This window comes from Panthera uncia, chromosome B1, assembly GCF_023721935.1.
Source record: "Panthera uncia isolate 11264 chromosome B1, Puncia_PCG_1.0, whole genome shotgun sequence".
Lineage (NCBI taxonomy): Eukaryota > Metazoa > Chordata > Mammalia > Carnivora > Felidae > Panthera > Panthera uncia.
Genome location: NC_064811.1, coordinates 91909269 through 91933287, shown reverse-complemented (window position 1 = coordinate 91933287; position 24019 = coordinate 91909269).

Sequence of the window (24019 nt, the reverse complement as noted above, 5' to 3'; positions counted from 1 at the left end):
TCACTTCTGATACTTGAAAAAAATATGCATTTGTATTAGTTCTCTTTTGTACCAAATCTAGTTAAAAGTGAAGAGCAGTACTCATATCTGAATGAACACAAATGTGCTTGTGAAATCCTTTCTTTTATTGAGATACCATTGATGTGGAAGTTGTCTATGTGTTTATCATTATTGTTGTTATTTTAACTTGCTAATGATTTAATGACTTTCCTCAGAACGTTTGAATGTCTTAGAGCATTTTCTTTTCCTAACTGCAGTGCTTGGTGATATAGAATCTATTATTATGTTTTTGGTAAGAAACTGCCAGACACCTCTATGCCTGGATGGATAGAGGAAATCACCTTCCTTGAAACAGACTTTCCTTGAGATATGAGTCACTTGAGTACACTACTAAGTTAGAAAACCAAATGAGTAGGCAACCATGGCTTTAGAGGGAAAGTGTAACAGAACTTTTTGTGGCTAGACAAGGATACTTCTCTTCAGATTCAATGGTCTGCTGGCAGGGCTGGCTTCACAGGTATGGGGCCGGTACAATCACACAAAATCTGCTCAGAAGGGCTCCACATTTGGGGCTGGATGTTCTGTAGCTATTATGAAATTCTTAATAATTTTGTCTTAGAATTTGTATTTTGTAAGGGAAGTATGATGGTACATTGGAGCATGTGTTGGGTGATTGGAGCCTCAGCTCACTCCTGATCACTCCTACTATTTACCTAGGATGGGTTCTTGGCTGTCTGCTCCCTAGTGCCTCACACCCTGGCCATGCTTAGCCTTTCCTTCCCTGTCTGCATTCCATGACTGCTGCAGCCCTCTGTTTGAGGTGGCAACCAGGTTAGATTGACAAGAGGAGGTTGGGTGGTGCTGCCATCCCTCTTTGGCCCTAGTAGTAGCATGTAAACAAACATGGGAGGTTCATGGTCAGCATGTGCCTCATAGAATCTTGGAGTGCATCAAGGTAGTGGCCATCCCATCCTTGGTCTGGCAACTCCATGGTGATTTGGTAGGTGACTTGGTAGGGGAGAGTCTTTTGCCCACCTCCCTCCCAGGTACCAAATTCATCCTGGTGTTGAAGTTATGGTCACTTGGTGGTTGCCTATCCACCATGGATTGAGGCAGCAGAACTATGGGAAGGGGAGATGAATTGACTTCCCTGGCCATGGCTGTGGCAGGCACCTGGCAACCACAGGGAGCTGAATCCCAGCTGCTGGTGGGTCATATGTACAGAATTGCAGATCCCTGGGATCCCTGGGCACCAGTGAAGGTCTGTACTTGTCCTACAAGTATTCCCCTGTCTGAGGGAGCATTAAATGGCATTAAATTCATTAAGTAGCAAATAAAACCCACCATGACACAGTGAGAGAGGGACAGTAGAAGAAAGAAAAGTGTTTTATAGTGTAATATTTTTATTGACACTTTTTCCTGTCTTTTGAACAAGAGGTTCTTCATTTTCCTTTTGCACTAGACTTTACAAATTATGTAGCTGGCCTTGTCTACAGAGCTTGTTCCTAGACGGTTGGGGGTCAATAAGTCTTGTGGGAGGAAAGGCCTTGGAGACCTCTCTGATGGACAAAAGTGGCATTGACTGACATCTGATGGCTGGTAGGGACTCACAGGTTCACATAGGGAAACTTGTAAGAAAATAGGGTAATCTGGATTGTTGACCTTGGAGAACAATTAGGGCCTAGAACAGGCATCAAAAAAATCAGTGGTAGGTAACAGTCAATATCAAAGAATGAATGTGGAGTGGGCCAGACTGTAATGAAGTACTTGCCTTGTGTAATCTGGCATGTAGGAGGCAGAAGGAGGTACCTGCAACTCACCTCCAAAAGGTTGTTGCGGTGTCAGGTAAGAGCTCAGTATTGCAGTATTATTTAAGAGACACTGGAAATTCTTCTCTTTTATGTGAAAAACTTTATGTAAATTTTCAAAGAATGTGGATTAACAAAATATATCAAGGAGACGTATTTGAACTGGAGGCCCCTGATTTGCAGGTCACAAGCCTGCTAGTTGTGGCATCATGTGTAGCTGAGGCTATAAATCCCTCTTCAACTTAGCCACTCTGACTTAATTTTCATACCCAGGGGAAAAATTGAGCATCTGAGTAGGATATTAAAGAGATATGAATTCACATTCAAGTGTGGGGCTATGCAAGGACTCAGATTGTAAAGGAGTTTGCTGCAGGTTGGAGGAGACATGTAGGCCTCAGAATGTGAAGACCTGGTTTTCAACAGTGGCAGTGAAAGAAACAACAGCTGTGTTGGGCTAAAGGGGGCTTTCTTGTTTCTGGGCTTAAAGTGGGAAAGAGTAGGTCTTAAGGGAGAGGGATGATGGACCTTCAATTAATGAAATCAGGTTGGTGGAAAGAGTGATTCAGTGGAAAATACAAGAAGTAACCAAAGGTACAATCCCAGTCAGTGATAAGGGCCATACTGGTTTCATTGCTAGAGAAACTTGAATAAATGCCCCAGATATTAAAACAGAGAGCTTACATTTAAATTTTCTTCTTATTTATGGAAATTCGGTATTTCAGGAGAGATTAAAGTAGTATCAACTTAGAGTAAATGTTTTATGACTTTATGGCCAGGTATTGACTCATAATGATATTATTCAATATTTATTAAGCAATAAATATTTATGGAGACTGACACTATCCTAGGCTAAGTATGTGTATCAGGTGTTTTATTTGGCAACTACATTCATCATAAAATTTCTTAAGTTTTAACTTAAGGGAATGTGAGGGAATGAAGATATAAAATTCCACTCATTCCTTCATTCATTTATTATGCACCATGTAGCAGGTTATATGCTGGGTACAACAGCAACTCAGATATTTATGCTTGTTGTTTTCATGGTGCTTACAGTCTAGTAGATGCAAGAAATATTAGACAAACACTTGCACAAACTTCAATTCTATTAGGTGCTATGAAGGAGAAGCGTAGAGTGCTTTGAGGCAATAATATGAGGATGTAACCTGGTTGCTGAGGAAGAGACACTTAAACTGAGACTTGAAGGACGAGAAAAAGGCATATAATAAAAAGTGGGGGATGGAAAGGAGCAGGGTGAAAAATACTTCTGTTTGAGGGAACAGTCTATTGATGGTTGAGTACAAAGAACTGGAAGGAGGTTTGGGAGCGAAGGATCAGTGATCAAAGGGGACAGAGTGGTCCACTGAGGCCAGAAAGAAAGTTCCTCAATATTGTGTATCTACTAAGAGGCCCATTTGAAATATATGAATATGTAATGATACCAATACATATAGTATGCGTAAAAATTCACTTTTAAATATATATTCATTTACCTAATTTCCAAAGAAATAAAATTCCGTGTTAGTTTTGTTACTTTAATTTCTTTTTTGGAAATAATACCTTATGGATATTAGTTTACTATCTCCTACTTTCTCTTAAAAAATTCTACTGTGAAATATAGTATACATTCAGAATTATGCATGGCTGAATAAACTATTTTATTTTTTTAATTTTTTTTAATGTTTATTTATTTTTGAGACAGAGAGAGATAGAGCATGAATGGGGGAGGGGCAGAGAGAGAGGGAGACACAGAATCGGAAGCAGGCTCCAGGCTCTGAGCCGTCAACCCAGAGCCCGACGTGGGGCTCGAACTCGCGGACCGCGAGATCGTGACCTCAGCTGAAGTCGGAAGCTTAACCGACTGAGCCACCCAGTCGCCCCTGAATAAACTATTTTAAAGCAAACATCTGTGTAACCACCACTCAAAGCAAGAAAGAAAATGGAGCCAGCTCCTTCAGCCCTGCCTGTGTGCCCCTTTTCAATTACTATTCTCACCAAAGATACTGAGCGGCTTGACTTTTTTAAATAGAATTTGAAAAATTGAAATATATTTCACATAACATAAAATTCACCACTTTCAAGTATGCACTTTAGTTGTTTTTAGTATATTTACTATACTTTGTAGCCATCACCATGATCTAATTCCAGAACTTCTCCATCTGTGTCCCCCAAATCCTGTACTTATTAGCAGTTAGTTCTAATTCCTTCCATTCAACTTTTTCTGGCAACTACTAATCTACTATTTGTCTCTATGGATTTACCTATTCTGTATGTTTCATATAAATGTTATCAAACCATATTTGGTCTTCTGTGTTTGGCTTCTCTCACCTAGCGTAATGTTTTCAAGATTCATCCATGTTGTAGCATGTGTCAACACTTTTAACTAACTAATTGTACTAATTCATTGTGTCAAATACAATTTACTTAGCCATTCAGCACATTTTATTTGGCCATTCATCAGGTGATGGACATTTGAGTTTCCATGTTTTGACTGTTTTTTTAATGTTTATTTTTGAGAGAGAGAGAGACACAGGGTGTGGGTGGGAGAGGATCAGAGAGAGAGGGAGACACAGAATCTGAAGCAGGCTCCACACTCTGAGCTGTCAGCACAGAGCCCGACGTGGGGCTCGAACACATGGACCATGAGATCATGACCTGAGCTGAAGTCAGATGCTTAACCAACTGAGCTACCCAGGCACCCCATGTTTTGACTGTTTTTGAACAGTAATGCCACGAACAAATTTTTATGTAAGCATATGTTTTTAATTCTCTTAGGCAAATTCATAGGAATGGAATTGCTGGACTTTTTTTCTCTATCTCTGCTGTATTTAGTAGGGTTTGGGACATAGGAGCTATCAATAAAAAGTGATTTAACGGAATTAAAGTAGATGGCTGTCATGAGCTAGGTGTTGGAAGAGGACATCAAGAGGCTATGACCACCAGTTGACCCATGAGCTAGACCCAGGCGGTCAGAGGCTCCATACCCCATCCCTTGTCCTTGGAATGTATGTTCCATCTACTATGAATCCATACTGGCTCAAAGGATGCATCCTTGAGACAATAATGTATTGTTGAAGCTCTCTTGACTGTATTTATGACTGTACCACATTAAGGCTTCTAATATAAACTTTTAAGATTCTGGGACACTAGAATGGAGTGGAGATCTGTCTTGTCTTATGGCTATCTAAGACACACCTTGTATGTAAGTTCCCTTGCTTATTAAACTTGCCACCCACCAATCTGGAGTGGCCTGCCTGTTTAGTCTGGCAGGGACAGACTGTATATGGGGGCTAGTCTCAAATTTCACGTAGGGAACTCCCAAGGTTGAGAACGCTATCCCTGCTCATAGAAACACACTAGGAGAGAATAATTGGAAAATTCTTATGTTCTACAACAAAGATGCAGGTATGGAAGGGTTGAAAAACCTAGGGCATGGAAAAGATACAACTACTGGTGCAGAAAAGATTTCAGGGCTCAGGTCTTAGATTCTGTCTTGATATCAAGACATTTGAGTAACAGAATTATTGCCTTATAGGGAAGTGTCTGAACACAGACTTGGCCCTTCTGGCAAGATGAGGGTAAAATCCCAGGAGTACCTTCTTTATGGTCCTTGGATCTGGTGAATCTCATTCTTCTCAGGTTATAGATCATTAAGATCACTTTGGACACATCCCTATGACTAACAGAGGGTGACAACGGTAGAGTGAATGTTAATCTCCCTCCCCCCAGTGTTCTTCTCATATATTTTTTGATGTTTAGTATGACTTTCAAATAGAACTAATTTTTCCCCATTAGTTTTAATTTCACCATCAGTAAGTCCAACTCTTCTCCTACCAGGATCTGGGATAATTAATGGTTGAAGCAATGCAGGCAAAAATAACACATTCAGTAGATCATCTCAGCTTCCCAATTATAAAGTTGATCCTAATGTTATTTTTAGAGCAGAGCTTCTTAACCTGTGGACCATAAACATGAATGACAGAGAGTCCAAGAAACCCTTGAAACTATATGCATAATAATATATGCATATTTGGGGAGGAAGAGTTCATTGTTTTTCTCAGGCTCTCAAAAGGTTTTTGTAAACATAAAGAGTAAATGACAATATCCCTAACATATCTTTGGAGGAGTCACATTTCTTCACTAATTCAATAAATATGTATTAAAAATATAATGTGAGACAGGCACTGTTTTGAGGCCAGGATACAGCTGTGACCAGACAGATAGATTCTTTTTCATCGATCTTACATACCAAAGAGAGAAACATTTCACAAGAAATGTCATGGAAATCAGAGAAGATAATGAAGGAAAATGCTCAGATTCTAATCTCAGAAATACACATGTTATTCAAGAATATATAGTGGAAAGTTCAGTCCCAGAGTTCTTATTCATGTAGTCAAATATTTGGACAGCTAACCTAATTTTTCACTTTCCACTGGATTCTTTACACATTGTAGACATAACTGTGGTGTCTTGAATGATTTAGTTTTCTCACTTGAAATGGTCTTGCAGCTTTGAAACTCTTCCAAAACTCTTAAATAATGCATGTTGGTACAAGGCAGCCCTAGTGTGGTTGAGACCGGATCATTTGCGGAAGCTCCATTTCCACTGTGAGTGTCTTCTTCCCTTTGCTCTCTTAGTTGGCTAGAATCCTGATAGTCCAGGTTAGCATTAATTGCCACTGGATGGAGCTATAGCATCAGGCAAATAATCTTTCCATAGATTTTTGGAGTAATTTTACCCTGACTTCGAGCTATCAATTTGTTTAGCTATAGTAGGCAAAGATTGTGATCTCCAGCAATATTTGGAGTTGCAGTATTTCATTACTTATTTTGTTATATCCCCCGAGTTCTTTTGCAGAGTCTTAAGACATATTTTTAAAAATTAAAAATGATAACTTGGCTTTGATAATTTTATGACACTCTTTAAGATAAGTAGAGAAATCCTGGAATGTTGCAAAACAAGACCAGTTTTTTAGGTATATTATATGTTGCTGATATGTGCTTTATACAACCTTAAGCAGTAATGGCATGACTTACACTCTCCTCACACTGGGGACCATTCAGTAGTTTCCTGTTGCCTTGAGATAAATTATAGAAATTGTATATTGAAGTACTTCTCAACTTTTGCCAATATTTATATACTGGAAATTATATACAGGAATATAAGTGCTATTTTCAACACCATATCAGAAAGTTTTTAATTTATCTGAATATCTATCATCATCATCTATCTATTTCTATCCATAAACTATTTCTAATTGCTAGTAGTCTGTAATCATTATCAATGGAAGAATTTTTTCATGAGAAATATTATCTCTAAAATCACCTTAATTATTAATTCATTAATAATTCATTAATTACCAATGTTGGACTTAGAATCAGGCTCTTAATCAAGACTTTGATAAAATACCAAAATAAATGTCCTAAAACAGGTTAGACAAGCACACTACTTTACTGTGGTTGGTTTTTCTAGTCATTTGTTTAATTTATAGGAGATGAAAAGAAATGGCTTCTTAATGTTAAAAGTTTCTATGGCACCTTCACAATGAATAAGAGTAAATTCTCATTTGAAAAGCATGTTTAGGAAATTTAAAGATACACTTTGTGATTACAATATCAGTTCCCTGGATTGTAGAGTAAAATAAAAACACATCTGCCCAACTCACGAATTCTTTTTTAACTGATTCACACATTAGATGTCACATGTCACAGGTAACACTTGTCAAAAAGACAAGGATATATGGGCAGATTATATATATATATATATATATATATATATATATATTTGTTGTTGTTGTTGTTGGACAGACCTGACATTGAATTCTAATTTTAGGTCTTACTTAAATAGCCTGATGGTAGACAAGAAGGGTCTGGAAAATTTGGGATATCGCCCCAAGAAATTTGTACTTAACAGAAAACACCTTAGTATTTTCATCAGTGATGAATTCTTGAGAGAAGTCATGTGATCGAAATCTATTTCTGTTTGTCACTCCTCTAAGGTTCAAAGTGGAAGCATTCGATTGGCTGGGTGTAAGTTGTATGCCCACACCCACATCTTGGCTGCCATTGGGCAGAGACAGGTGATTTCTCCTCTTTTGCTCTTGTAATAAAAGACGAGGACTCTGCATCCTGCCAAGAATACATGTCTTGGGGAACTCCCCCCAGAGATGAAAGAGGTTTGGATGCTGGGCACTAAAATGATGAATTAATTTCTGCATCTTTGGGTTCAGTTTCTGTAGCTGATTCATTTTGTATCTGCCATTTTTTTTCAGCATACAGTGACCATTCATGTGCATGTATTCATTCAGTAACTGAGTGCCTGCTCTGTATGAGGCTAGCCCAATGCTCTTAGGGAGCTTAATTCTATTTGGAAGAAATTGATGATAAGCAGATAAACATAAAAACTAAATACAGTATTTTAAGGAGAGATAAGTGCTAAGAGAATGATGGAAGCGGTAGAGACAGAGAGGGATTGGGAGGAAGTCAAAGAATGCCTTTGTGATGTGTGACTTCAACTAAAAAAACAGTTCATGGGCTACAGGATTGACTGTAGAGGACAGCCAGGTCATTGTAATAATTTAGGTGAGGCATTCTGGATCTTTGAGCTTTCTGAGTATAGTGTGCTGTTGTTTCTCTGTTTGCCTCTGGAGGTCCATTCTCCGCCCTTCTGAGTCCTGTGGAGTATGTCACCTTGGCTTCTTTGCCTCTGGCTTCCAAATGAGCTTGGCCAACTGGAAATGAGATCAGGAAACTGAAAGGTGAAAGGAGGAAAAGGCCTGAGTATTTATTCCTTACTGCGTATCCCCTATACCTCTGGACCATGGTTTGGCAATTGCTGTCTTTCTCCTTACAGCCACATTTCCTGTTAGGTGGCCCCTTTCTCAGAAGTACAGCTCTCTCTGGGTTTTGGTAACATGACTCCTGATCTTGCTCCTTCAGGCTGTGAGGTGATAATGGCTTCCAGCTATTTTAAGTCCCTGATGCTTCACTATCCCTTACATCTCTATAAACAGCCCCTTCTTCAACTCTTTTCAGTTAATCCTTTGGATGTGTGCATGTAATTTTGGGGAGAACTCTGATACAGATAGTGTGAATGGAAAAGAAGGGATGGATGTGAGAGACACTGTGGTGGTAGCTACAGGGTTTGGCATCTGACTGGGTATGGTGAGGGAGATGGAGAAAGAATAACACAACAAAAGGTAAAACATGCTATCCCTCTGAAAAACTTGACTTGAAAAGTGTAGCTTCAATAGGGTAGAGAGGATAGAAGCTAAATGGCCTCTTTTCCAATTTTTCTTAGACTGTTTCTGTTTCAACAGATTCTCACATTATTGAGAATCTATAATTTAGAGTCAGTGTTACGTTAACACTCACTGTTCTCTTTGTGTGTGTGTGTGTGTGTGTGTGTGTGTGTGTGTGTGAGATTGTGATGAAAGCACTTTTATTGCGTGTTAGCTCTACAGAATTAGGAATGTTGAAAATGAAATACAGAGACAGATTTTATAGTTGCTGGAGTACAAAATCAGTTGAATTTACATTTTTGCTGGGACTCTGTTCAATGTTCTTTGTATGTTAGTTTTCTTGTCTAAGCTAGAAAGATAGCAATTTTAATACAAGGACATTGTAAAGACCTCATGCTTCTTTGGCATTACCCATTGTATTTAGATGACATTTGACAAATACCTTTAAACAGTTCTTGTTTGAGTATAGTAGACATGCAGTTAAGGTCTTACCTCCAATGCATCTCAGACCTACTTGTGGCAGGATGAGCTGTACAATTGTAATGGCCATTGTAATTATTTACGTAAATGTCTATTTCCCAACTAAGTTGTGAAATCTTTGAGAACATGATGGTATCTTATTCATCTTGAATGTACAAGGCCTCAGATTCACAGTAGATGCCACATATAATTGCATTTGAGTGTTCTTGTCTATCTCATGCTCTATCTTCTGAAGCAATGCTCCTGGCAAGTTTGTTCTTCAGCCTTAGATGCTGGGGCATTGGACTCTGGGCTCCTGTTTCCTGCCTGAGTTTATTTGTGCCCAACATATCCTAGGGATTCGATACTGTTTATTGGACAAAGAAATAAAGATGGAGAGGCAATCCATCTTTTTATTTCCTCTTCCCTTTGGCTACAAATATTATTGAACAGCCATCAAACTGAAGATGAACCAGAGAGGGATATGTTTTTGCCCTCCATTGGCTATTAATTTGATAATTAAGAAATGAATTCTGAAAATTTGGCTCAGTAATATATAGTTACAATATGGCAATGCATAATTGATTCTATACTTCAATCTGAAAAAGGCCATTTAGAAGTAGGTATGGAATGCTTTCCATTTAAGGACACACCTCATAAAGATTCAAAGGATTAAGATTTAAAGATTTAAAACCCCTAACTAAGTTACACATGACTCATACTCTGAAATGTTCCCCATTAAGGAAAAATTGATCTTGTAGGACTTGAACTTCTCTTCTAGGTTGTTTTTTATGCTTTCAAAAACCATTAGGACTTTATTTTACTTTTTCATGTGTAACTTGGTGCTAATGAACTTAAAAATTTATCCCCACTATTACAAATGGCTAATATTTACTGAAGTGATGCTTTCAAACAAAGAAAAAATAGAAATAATTGCTTCTCAGTTCTTGCTGGTCCCAAATAGTAACAATAGGATTAGGTCTGAGTCTAGGGAAGGCTTAAGCCAAAAAAATACGGCCTCAACAAAACCAGAAGAAATAGGAAACGAGAAGTTGAAGCCTTCATTTAGAAGGAATTGCAGTCCTGTACCTCCACTGCTCTCTCTTGCCATCAGCCAGTTAGAAGCTGTCCTGAATCAGGGACTTGAGAAAATGCAATTGAATTAGACTGGCTGTTTTAATGCTTATAGGCACCAAGTTTTGTGACTTAGTCTAAAAAGGTGGAAATTGACTAATGAATTTGGTATGGTAATTAGGTTTTAACTGACTTTTCTAAATGTATCTATTTTTAACTGAGGATTTGTTGTCCCAGTCTATAAAACCCAAGAAGGTATAAATGGAGTTCTTAAATATGTGAAAATTTTATTTTCTCCTTCCATTTCTTAAAAAGATTCTCATGGAGATTCATAAGACTTTGCAGTAGGGAAACCTTTGCTGCCTTTTGGAAATGCTTCCCCCCCCCCCCCCCCCCCCAGTGTTTCTATATTTAATCCTTTCATAGCATGCTGTTTATCTTTAACTTTGCTTGTAAGAAGTCACTTATATTTTCCTTAAGATACTGAGACTTACCAGATCATAAAGATTCATAGAAAGCTATTTGTCAGCTTTTAAAGTCCTGGCTTTGATTTTGGAAACTCTGTTTTTTTTCTATTTCTCATTAACAGACTGATAAGGCAGATATTTTGTGATAACTGTGGTGGGAAATTTTCTTTTTTTTATTTTAAGATTTGAAATTGCACCAATATCCTTGTAAAAATTTTAATTGCTTTAGCGCCATCTTGTGGATCGATTATCTGTAGGGATCAAGTCTACTGAATGTGATAAACGATGCATGATACCTGTTTTTCTATCTTTTTTGTTATGATAAAGACCGTAAAGTTTTTTTTTCAATAAAATGGTAAATTTTATTCTTATGGTCTACTGTATTACTCAAGAAATTCTAAATATTCCATAGTTATTTTTAGGAAGCAATCCAAAGGTTAACCTGATAAATCTGAGATTATTGTAATAAATAATTCAAACCAAGACCAGCCAGTAGAAACAGATGGTGCTTCTGGAAGAACTTGAAAATTTTCCACTCTTAAATGAACATAAACCTTCTGCCTGGAGATGTGCAACTACATGGATTTAGGAGCATGCCTGTAAATCTATGTGGTTACTTTTTTTTTTTTTTTTTTGTGGTCTCCGGTCACATTCTTTTAATTTGATGCTTCTCAAGGTATGGAAAGCAGAGGCTAACTCAAAACACAAGAGAACAAGTTCTGGTTATTCTCAGTTTATGGTGCTATCTTTCCTCTTCCTGTGATTGCTTCCTGCTTCTCTGTTTTGCATGTGAGATTGTGTATTCCAGTAAAAGGACAAAAGACATTTTAGCAAGCTTTTATTATATCTAAGCCTGGGTTTAACTCCCTAAATAACTGAATAGGCATATAATCCCATGGATTTCTTAAGGTAGCAAGTTGAGTCTAGATGGATTATTACATTTTTTTTTTCTGAGACTTTTTCAAATGATTAGCAGCACTTCTGTGGACAATTGTATTTGAGAGTTAACAACTGGTTGAGATGAATAATCTGAAGGGAAAATAAATATCTACTCCAAAAAAAAGACAGAAAGAGAGAAAAATAAAATAAAGTCAATGCATGTGATACTATTCTATTGACTGGATTTTGATAAAATCCTTGTGCACACATACACACACACACACACACACACACACACACACACACACACACCTATGAACTTAAAATGTGGCTGGTAAAGTTGAGCTTGTCCAAATAATTTTTTCCAGGGGAAAAATTGACTCATTGACTCATAAGAATTATATTACAGAACGATGTGAAGTAATACTGGACATGTAATTGTCACCTGATTTATTGGTTTCAATTTTATTCTTAATTTTTTGTAACTGACTATTTATTTATATTTTAACTAATCATTTTATAAGGAGATGGAATTGCTTACGCAAATACATTGTCTGAATATTTGTGTCCTGGCAACATGCTGACATTAAAAAATATAGTAGGGCACCAAATTCTGACCAAGATGTGCAGAAACTAAATCACTCATACACGGCAGGGGGGAATGTAAAATGATACAGTCATTTGGAAAAGAGTTTGGCAGTTTCCAAAAAACCTAAACATCCAACTATAATACAACTTAGTGATTGCATTCCTGGGTGTTTATCCCAGAGAAATAAAAACTTATGTTCACACAAAAACCTGTACATGAATGTTTATAGCAGCTTTATGTGTAATGGCCAAGCACTAGCAAAAACCCAGACGTCTGTCAACAGGTGAATGGTTAAACAAACTGTGGTATATCCATATTGTGGAATATTACTCAACAATTAAAAGAACAAACTATTGATACATGCAACACCTAGCTGAGTCTTTAAAGAATTATGCTGCGTAAAAAAGCCAGTTCCAAAAGGTTATATACAGTGTGATTCCATGTATATGCATTCTTGAAATGACAAAATTTTAGAAACAAACAGATTAGTAGTTTCTGGGGGTTTAGCATGAGGGAAGGACAGAGAAATGGGTGTGGCTATAAAAAAGTAATATGAGGAATCCTGTGGTAATAGAAATGGCCTGTAACTTTATTATGTTAATGTCACTAGCCTGGTTGTGATACTGTACTATAGTTTTGCAAGAAGTTACCAGTGGGAAATAGGATGTAAGCAGTATATGGGGTCTCTCTATATTATTTCTTTAAAATAAACTTTTTAAAAAAAATGTTTATTTATTTTTGAGAGAGATAGAAAGACAGAGTGTGAGCAGAGTGGGGCAGGGGGAGGGCAGAGAGAGAGGGAGACACAGAATTTGAAACAAGCTCCAGTCTCTGAGCTGTCAGCACAGAACCTGATGCAGGGCTTAAACTCACAAACTGTGAGATAATGACCTGAGCCAAAGTCTGACGCTTAACCATCAGACTGAGCCACCCAGGTGCCCCTGTATAGTATTTCTTACAACTGCATGTGATCTAGAATTATCTCCAAACTATTGTTTTGTTTAATTAAACTATTGTTTAATTAAAAATATATAGTAGTATTAAAAAAAAATAGCTCAGAGCTGAACTGATGAATGTACACAGGGTTGTATCCTAAACTTTCCTACTTAAATTAAGTCTATTATTAAAAATTTGAATCATACTATATAGCATCCTTATTGAGAAAGAGATACAATTTAATAACTTACTAGAATTATTTTTTTACTATATAATTTGTAATATTTCTATTGCAAAAATGGCTATATTACTATTTGTAAGGGAAAAAAAGAAATTAGTTTTCCTTAATGTAAAGAACTTAATTCACTAAGAAAATAAATATTGTTAAAATAATTTTATCTCGTGTGTTTTCGACACCACAGTTTAATATTATTTTCAACTTTTCAATATATCCAGATGCAACAAAAATGTCCTCTAATGAAATTTTAGTCAAAGTTAGCAGAACAACTTTTTTCTATGTTGGTGGTATCTACGATCCTAACTTTTCAAGTGATGTTACTATGCAGAAGGGCCACACACTGATCCTTTTTTCGATCAAAGTTATAGGAGGAATGGTTTTCTACATCTGCAGTTATTTTATATATTGAGAGAGCCACAGAGTTCAAATAAGCAGTTTGTTTATACCAAATGCACACATAGAATTTAAAAAGTGAAATATTCAATCCATTTTCAAGCTAGTTGATCATGCCATTCTGTGTATCTAGGGAATCTGATTTTGTTTTACCAAATAGTAGACTGGATATTTAAGTTGTCACAAACTAAAAACACAATCCTCAGTGAGTTTTTAATCTCAGAATTTAAAATGGATCAAAACATCTTCCTGACAACTCAAAGACTCTGCAGTGTTTACATATTTAATGGTGCCTTTCTTGGTGGAATGCATCCTTTCAACCATGAAACATTGATGACTGTTTCTTATTATGACCCTACAAGGTCAGTTTAATTCCATTTGGGATATTAGCTGATTTAAGAAAATGTTATTTCAACATTATATTGGGATCTTAAATACAAAGAAATACATATTACATACAAATATTGAGGTAGATTCTTAAGGTCAGAGATGTCCAAAAGTGGATGGATTAATTAGATAATCTGTATTTAAAAATATTCTGCTAAATTCACTCATTTATTTACAAAGCTTCCCAATTGGCTCCACCCTTAGCTGATGGACAGATTTGATCTCTTTAAAATATCTAATCTCTTCTTGATTTGTTGGCATCAACTCCTTGACAAGGTTTTTGTTTGTTTCTTTTGACCCTTGACTTTCAGAAGGGTACACCCTTGGGAGGAATGGTAGCTATTATATTCAGAGCTGTTTTTCTTGTGCCATATATTTCTTCACAAATAGTATCCCTATGACTCAGTTTAGAAGAGAGGATATGCATTCAGGTATTTTTGTTTGATATGCTTTATAGGACTTGTAAGATCAAATGAGTTCATATACATGAAGTGATTGGGATTTTAGTGCCTAACACATAGTAAGTGCTATATGTCTTAGCTATTATTAATATTATATTGTTATCTTTACTATTATTTGCTTGGCTCAATTGCTGGTGAATATCCCCTGCAATGCCAATATTTTTTACTGATTTTCAAGCACATCAATGCAGTATCAAATAACTATCAAAATAATATTTTGAGTTTTAATTTTAGTCCTAATGCAGAAGGTAATTTTTAAAAATACTTTTTAATTGTGAAGTGTAACACACATACAGAATAGTACACAAAATAAAATTATAGCTTAACAATTTATTGCAAAGTGAGCACCCATGTAATCCATTCAGGTCAAGACACAGTATGTTGTTACCTCCATAGAAACACCCTGCTATACCCGCCCTGGATCCATGCTCCCTCTACCCCTCCTAAAGTTAATATCCTAACTAATATTATAATCATTTGCTTTTCTTTATAGATGAACTCAAGTACATGTCCATAATCCCCATAGTTTAGTTTTGTCTATTTGAAAAACTTTAGGTAAATTGAATTGACATAAATTCTTTTGTTTCTGACTCCATCTCAATAGGTTCATTTGTAAAAATAGCTCATGTTAATTGTCTGAGTGTAGTTTATTTTCATTGTTGCATAGGATACCGTTGAGTGATATACTGTAATTTGTCATTTTCCATTGTGCTGGTTCCAGTTTTTTGATATTGTAAACAATGTTGCCATGAATGTTCTTGAAGCACACGTGCACATATTACTGTTGACTATATATCTAGTAGTGGAAATGGTGGGTCACAGGATCTACATATCTTCAGATTTAAAAGCTAGTTCTAAATTGTCTTCCATGTTACTTCTACTACTATTACTCCTGCCATCAGTCTTGGAATTCCCAATGTTAAACGCACTTTCAAATACTGATATTTATTGGATGTTCTCATTCTGGTTAGATCATGAGATATCTCATGGTGTCTTTAATTTCCATTCTTCTCATTACTTATGATGTTGAACACCTTTCATATTCATAGGCTATTTAGATTTCCTCTTTTGTGAAGCATTTGCTTAAGTCTCCTACCCATACTACTATTGTGTTGACTTTTTTCATTGATTTGTGGTGGACCTGCATTTGTTGCTTGTTAGTATTGTAGCTATCGTCCCCAGTTTGTGCCTCACTTTTTCACTCTCTTCGTGGTGTCTTTTGAAAAACAGAAGTTTTGAACTTTAATGGAGTCCAGTTTATGAACCCTTTCTTTCATGATCTTTTACGATTAGATTAGATTTAATGTAGTCTAATTTATCAGATTTCTTTCATGACTTTTCTATTCCATCTCAGAGGTATTTCCCTACCCCAAGGTCATAAATATATTCTCTAATATTATCTTCTGGAAGCTATTATAATTTGCCTTTCATATTTTTGTATATGGTATAAGGTAAAGGTCAATTTAAATTTTTCTTCCATATGGGCATCCAGTTGTCTCAGCACAAATCATTGAAAAGATCATCTTTTCCTTGCTGCTTTGCAGTGCCATCTTGTTATAAACCAGCTGTACATAAATGAGTGTTTCTTGGCTCTCTGTTCTGTTTCATAGGCCTATTTATCTATCCTTGTGCCAATACCACTTTGTTTTAGATAGTGTAGTTCTATATAAATCTTGATATTAGGATCATTTTTGCCTTCATTATTTTTATACACCTTTTGAATCAGCTCGTCAAATGCTATAAAACCAAATAAAACCAAATAAAGCAAAAGCCTGCCAGGATTTTTACTGGGGTTGCATTGAACCTGTAAACAGTTTGGGGCGTACTCGTTAAAGTCCAACATAGGGAGTTTTTCTGCACATTTTAAAAATATATTTTACACTAGTTAGTCAGAAACCACACTGTAGATTTGAACCCATTAAATTTGTTGAAATTTGCTAAATTTATGGCTCAGAAGAGGGTTAATTTTTATACATGAGTTATATGTACTTAAAAAGGATGCCTATTTTGCACTTAATTGAATTCAGTGTTCTGCATCTGTGAATGAGGTCAAGTTTGTTAATTGTATTGTTCAAATTTTCTAAGTTCTTACTGATATTTTGTCTGTTTATTCTAATATTTACTAAGAGATATGTTAGAGTCTTCATTTATGATTTTACGTTTATCTAGGTCTCCTTGTAGTACTGTCAGTTTTGGTTTTATATATCAGGAGGCTATGCTGTGATGTGTATACAAATTTAGAATTATTATATTTGCCTGGCATATTTCAATTTTGGAAAACACCAGGAGAAAACACAGTTGGATTTAAGTTTCATGATTTATCATTATAAAATGTGCTGTTTAATCTCTAGTAATGCTTCTTGCCTTCAAATATACTGTGTTTTGATTAATAGTTACCTTGTGGTTTTGAGTTAGAGTTGCATGGCACAACATTATTTTTTTACTCTCAAATTTCTGTGTCTTCTTGCTTTAAAGATGTCTATTATGGCACATAATTAAAAAAATCAATTTGACAAACTTTATCTCTTAATTGGAATTAAGTTTATTTTTCAATTAATGTAATATTAACCTATTTGTGTTTAAATCCAGATATGACGTGCAAGTGTTAACCCAAGGAAAGTTAGCACCTCTGGACACTAATCCTTTCTTCTAGCTCCATAAAACTGTTGGAAGCACTGTTTAGCTTCTTAGCCACAGAATTGCTCCTTTTGATTTTGTCAAATCCCCCAGAAAATAAGTAGTTTCAAATGCCAGGCTCATTCCCTTTGTCCTCAATCCTCCCTAGATCTTGACCTATATACATATATATGCAACCTATATATATGAAAACCCATATATATATATACATACATACATACATATATGTGTGTGTGTGTGTGTGTGTGTGTGTATATACACACATACATATATATATAGTTCAGGTTTTCTAGCTGAGTGCTTGTCTAAATTACCTTATTTGTCATTCCTGGGTTGCTACAACCATGTTTTAAAAAGTCTTGTATAGAATGTATTTAATTTAATCATTAGAAACTCTCTGAATATCAGAGGAAAATGACATAAAATTGGAATTGTTTTTTAGAGTTTCAGTAATAATAAATTGCAATGATAAGTTGTCATGATTCTTTTGCAATCTTAGTACTATAGTAGCCCTACTCAAAGTTCTGAGATAGTCTATACGGGGTCAGCAATATATTTTAAGATTATAGTGTGATGACAAATACAGAAATCAATGTCATAACACAATCTCAGCAGCCTAGCAAAAACTGAAGTGCATTGTATTTATTCTCAGGATATAACCAACAAATTCGTTATAAATAAAATGTACACTGTGATGTCATATGTTTCACTGTGTGAATTATCACAAGTGGATCTTTTGAGTTCTTTAATTTGAAGCCCCATCTGCCTTTCCTAATTATTCTTGTAAAATTTACATTATGAGATTTCCCAAGCATTTAATTTGTACATGTTTAATGTTATTTGAGTAACAGACCAATAAAGATTTTGAATTGGATATACCAATTGTATTTTCCCCTGGTGCTTAGCAAAATTTAAATAGATGTTTTTCGTCCCCTTCTAGGATATATCTTTATTAATATAGAGCTTTAATGAAATATTAACATTTTATTCTGAAAAATGATACTTATGTTTGGACATCTCCAACATAAAAGAATTGTTCAAAATACTTAAGAGTGACAAAAATGTAGGCTGAATGGTATATATTCAACATTTTCTTAAAATACCCAATAGTTAACTGTTAATTACAGATGCATTTATCAAAACCTTTCAGAGTGAAAACCCTGTTGCAATAATCCTACTTTACCTCTGACAGGTGCTTATGTTATCAGTGTGTTATCTTATGGGCTCTAGCAAAGATAACGTTCCTTTGGTGGGATAAGTCCAAGTTCCTTTTTTAGCATGGACTTTGGAGTTAGATCAGTTTGGGTTTCAATCCAGATTCTGCCATTGGCCAGCTTGATTTGGGGTTCCTTAACAAAATTTATTTCCTTATTTGTTAAAATGGAGAAATTTTGGGGGCGCCTGGGTGGCTCAGTCAGTTGGGCGTCTGACTTTGGCTCAGGTCATGATCTTGCGGTTTGTGGGTTCGAGCTCCGCATTGGGCTCTGTGGTGACAGCTCAGAGCCTGGAGCCTGCTTCGGATTCTGTCTCCTTCTCTCTTCCCCTCCTCCAGTTGTGCTCTGTCTCTCTCTGTCTTTCAAAAATAAAAAAAAAAAATGTAAGAAAAAATTTAAAAAAATAAAATGGAGAAATCTTTGTGTGAAGGGTCCAGAAAAAGAAAACACTGAGTCAGAACAAACTTCACAAATTCCAGAATATCGATTTGAGACAACCTGAGGTTTATGTACTCTCTCTTTTATAAAGTTTAAAATATAGATATGTGTAAAAGAGCTTTGGGGTTACCTTGCATTTTACTTGGATTAAAGATTTACATATGTTACTCTATATATAGTATATAGTATATAATATAGCATATATATATTACAGAAATACTTTTTTATAGTTTTCTCACTAACTTAATATTTATTTATTTACTTGTTTGTTTATTTATTCTTTATTTAATTTATTGTCAAGTTAGCTAACATACAACATATACAGTGTGCTCTTGGTTGTGGGGTAGATTCCTGTGATTCATCACTTACATACAATGCTCAGGGCTCATCCCAACAAGTGCCCTCCTCAAAATGCCCATCACCCATTCTGCGCCCCCCCCACCCCGCCCCCATCAACCTTCAGTTTGTTCTCCGCATTCAAGAGTCTCTTATGGTTTGCCTCCCTCTCTGTTTGAAACTATGTTTTCCTTTTCCCTTCCCCCATGGTCTTCTGTTAAGTTTCTCAATTTCCAGATATGAATGAAAACATATGATATCTTTCTCTGACTGACTTATTTCACTTAGCATAATACTCTCCAGTTCCATCCACTTTGTTGCAAATGGCAGTGTTCATTCTTTCTCACTGCCAAGTAGTATTCCATTGTATAATCCACGCTCATGGATTGGAAGAACAAATATTGTTAAAATGTCAATACTACCCAAAACAATCTACATATTCAATGCGATCCCAATCAAAATTGCACTGGCATTCTTCTCAAAGTTAGAACAAACAATCCTAAAATTTGTATGGAACCACAAAAGACCTCAAATAGCTAAAGTTATGCTGAAAAAGAAGACCAAAGTGGGAGGCATCACAATCCCGGACTTTAGCTTCTACTACAAAGCTGTAATTATCAAGACATTTTGGTACTGGCATAAGAACAGACACATAGACCAATGGAATAGAATAGAGAACCTACAAATGGACCCACAAACGTATGGACAACTAATTTGACAAAGCAGGAAAGAGTATCCAGTGGAAAAAGACAGTCTCTTTAGCAAATAGTGTTGGGAGAACTGGACAGCAACATGCAGAAGAATGAAACTGGACCACTTTCGTACACCATACACAAAAATAAACTCAAAATTCATGGAAGACCTAAATGTGAGACAGGAAACCATCAAAACCCTAGAGGAGAAAACAGGCAACAACCTCTTTGACATCAGCCGCAGCAATTTCTTGTTCAACACATCTCTGAAGGCAAGGGAAATAAAAGCAAAAATGAAGTATTGGGACCTCATCAAGATAAAAAGCTTTTGCACTGCAAAAGAAACAATCAACAAAACTAAAAGGCAACCAACGGAATGGGAGAAGATATTTGCAAATTACATATCAGATAAAGGGTTAGTATCCAAAATCTATAAAGAACTTATCAAACTCAACACCCAAAAACCAAATAATCTAGTGAAGAAATGGGCAGAAGACATGGATAGACACTTTTCAAAAGAAGACATCCAGATGGCCAACAGAAACATGAAAAGATGCTCAACATCACATATTATCAGGGAAATACAAATCAAAACTACACTGAGATATCACCTAACACCAGTCAGACTGGCTAAAATTAACAACTCAGGAAACAACAGATGTTGGTGAGTATGTAGAGAAACAGGAACCCTCTTGCACTATTGGTGGGAATGCAAACTGGTGTAGCTGCTCAGGAATGTCCTAAGTTGGAAATCCACACAGGTATGTGTTGAGTCATCTGTTGAGTCATATGCTGAGCTTTTCTCAGTATTGTCCTTCAGCTGAAAAAAATATTGAGTGTTGTGTAGAGATGCAGCATGGTGTAGTAGAAAGAACATTGGATTTGATGTCTCAAACCTGGGTTCAAAATCAGATTCTCATCATTTATTAGCTAGCTTTATGACCTTGTGAAAATTACTCAACATCTATGTTTCAGTCAGCATACTGGAAAATAGGGGCAATAATATCTGTATCACATGATTATTTCTGAGGATTAAGTAAGATGGCAAGTCAAAATGTGCCCTAGATATTAATTAAACTGTAAATTGCATTTTATTCTGCTTTTAAGATCTTGATAAAGAGAGCACATACATATCAAATGGATTTGTGTTTGTAAATTACAAACTACATAACTCCTCATCTTTCTTGCATTACTTTATTTAAATACATATTTTACTTGGCAGTATCATGCACACCTGTCAAAAAATGATAGCAATGAGGAAAACACAACCACTTCCAAGATCAGTTTTGCTCAGAGTACTAGTTAGATCTCAGGTTCTGTAATATCCGGATGGAAGCCTGTTACAAATATCTTTTTCTTTGCTTCTCACTGAAAATGAAGAAACCAGTCACTGCCTGGAGACAGTTATGTGTAATGTTGTCTTTACCTCGTATGGAACTTGTATGAAACAAATGGAAGCTATTTTAGATACATCACGTATTGGGTAGTTTTTATATCCAAAGAGATAAGGATTCTTTACAGACTTATTGAGTGATTAATTGTCATCACAACCTCACGATATAATCAGAAAATATAATATTCTGTGTTGCAATTAAGTTAATAAATTTAAATGGTAAATTTACTCATAAGAAAACATTCTAGATGACTATACTACTTGATGTCTGTGTTGTGTGTGTTCATGTGTGTTTGGCTTAGTGAATAGCAAGAGATTAAGAATGATTTTTTTTTTTGAACTATGGTTGTGAAAATATGGAAAGAAAATCAATGTCTAATGACCACAGATTTATGGGCTAAAGCCTTGAAATAAAATATTCTGAAGTGATATTCTCAAAATTGCCAACTCTGACATGCACTAATGAAGTGAAGTCATGGAGATCTCTCTCTCCTCTCTCTCTCTCTCTCTCTCTCTCTCTCTCTCTTGTTTTTCTATATAATAACCAAAGAGTAAATTGAGGTTATAGCTACTCTTTCAGAAAGGAGCCTTTCTAGAATCCCTTGGAGCTCTGAAACTTTGCAGAACTTCTGCTGTTGTTAATTCATGAGTTTGCCATGAAAAAAAAATAATGTCTGGTTGTTGATGCAGCAGTGCAACTTTACTTGAGAGAATCTTTGTTGTTTGACAGAAACAGGGCCTTTGTCACTAATAATTTTCATAATGGCTTAACATGCCAGTTGCAAGGTGTTACAAAGCTAAAGAGGCCATATGAAGTTCCCTTGAGGGAGGGCTATGATTGTGTTTACAGCTAAAATCTCTACAAGAAACAGGTATGTCTCGGAGAGGCTAAAACATTAACCTTATCATCTTCTGTTGGGAGCTATGGTAATTTGTAAAATTTATCTTTTTCAGAAATTTGTTTGCATCCAAAAAATGGGGAGAGGGCTATGTGCTGTTGAACCCCCATCAGTCATTAAATTCCTTATAATCAGGAGATGAAGAAATCTGAAATGCCTCCTCTTAGAATTAGCCAAAATAATGAAAGTCTAATAGATAAAGTTCAGTGCTATAATCTTTGCTTTAAGGATGGCTCCACATAAAATGAGATCATCTTGGCTCATGGTAGACTTAGTAATTCAATTCCCAGCCTTGTATATTTCAGATATTCTGTGTGTATTCTCTATTTTTATAGTAAAAAGTTTTTATTTATTTTATGATGTATATTGCTTTTGCAGGTATTCTTGCCAGGCTATTCTTTGGCTTTCCATAAATTTAAAGGGACCATATAACAGTTTAACACATTTAATAAACAGACTGTATATGGAAATAATTTTATGATTTGCAGCAACTTAAAGTTTATCTTAAAAAGTTCTATTTTAGGTTTGCAAAGCAAACGAATCATTAGATGATTTAAGACCCCATGGTAATGATGATTTAAATAAAAATAACGTGAACCCTCTGTTCCAATATTTGTTCACTTTTCCTTCAAGCTAAGAGAGGGAGATATGACCTATGTACTGGGGACAGTGCTTAAATTAATAAGACAAAATTACTCTTTTTAAAATTATTTTGCTTACATTTGTAAAAGTGACAACTTAAGAGGATATTCCTCTAACTGACAAAAGAAAAGAGGAGTGGCAAGTAAAACAGCTTTTAATGGGCTGTGCCATCCTGAGTTTGCATTTGTAACTTACAGGTTCACATTTGTTTGGGTCCAGATTTTTGTATAACTTCTTCTTAAGTTTATTTATAGAATTTGTTCCTCCTGGTGCCCGAGGTCATTTATTACACCTATTAACTTCTCTCTCTGCAGAGAGTCTGCCAGAATTCCTTAACAACTGTCCTCTGGTCTGTTTCTTCTCTCTTTAAATTTAAGATCAAGGATTTGCTGGCACAATGTGTTTTGAGCCTGCTTTGCTGCTGGCCTGATTCTTTTTCTGTGCAAAAATAGAGGTACATGTAGTTCACCAAGCTGTGTGTGTTGAAACACTTTTCAGAAATATAAAACTCTCACAAATATTTTTTTGTCTTACGTTCAATGCTAGCTGGAACAGACTCTTAGTATTAAATTGATTGATTTCTCTTTTAAGGATAGTTTTCCATTTTGTATAATTTATATGTTGCTCATGGGTTGAGACGAACATTCTTTTACTATCATACTTTTGCTTTTCTTAAGAAAACATAGACTGGGAAATCTTCACTCTAACCCATCTTTGGCAATGAGGATCTGCAGCTTAATTATCAGAATCCCTGTTTGTTCAAATCTCTCTTTCCTAACACGATTTCAAAATCCTTTAATCATGTTGGTTAGAATAATTTCATTAAAATGTAATTTAAAA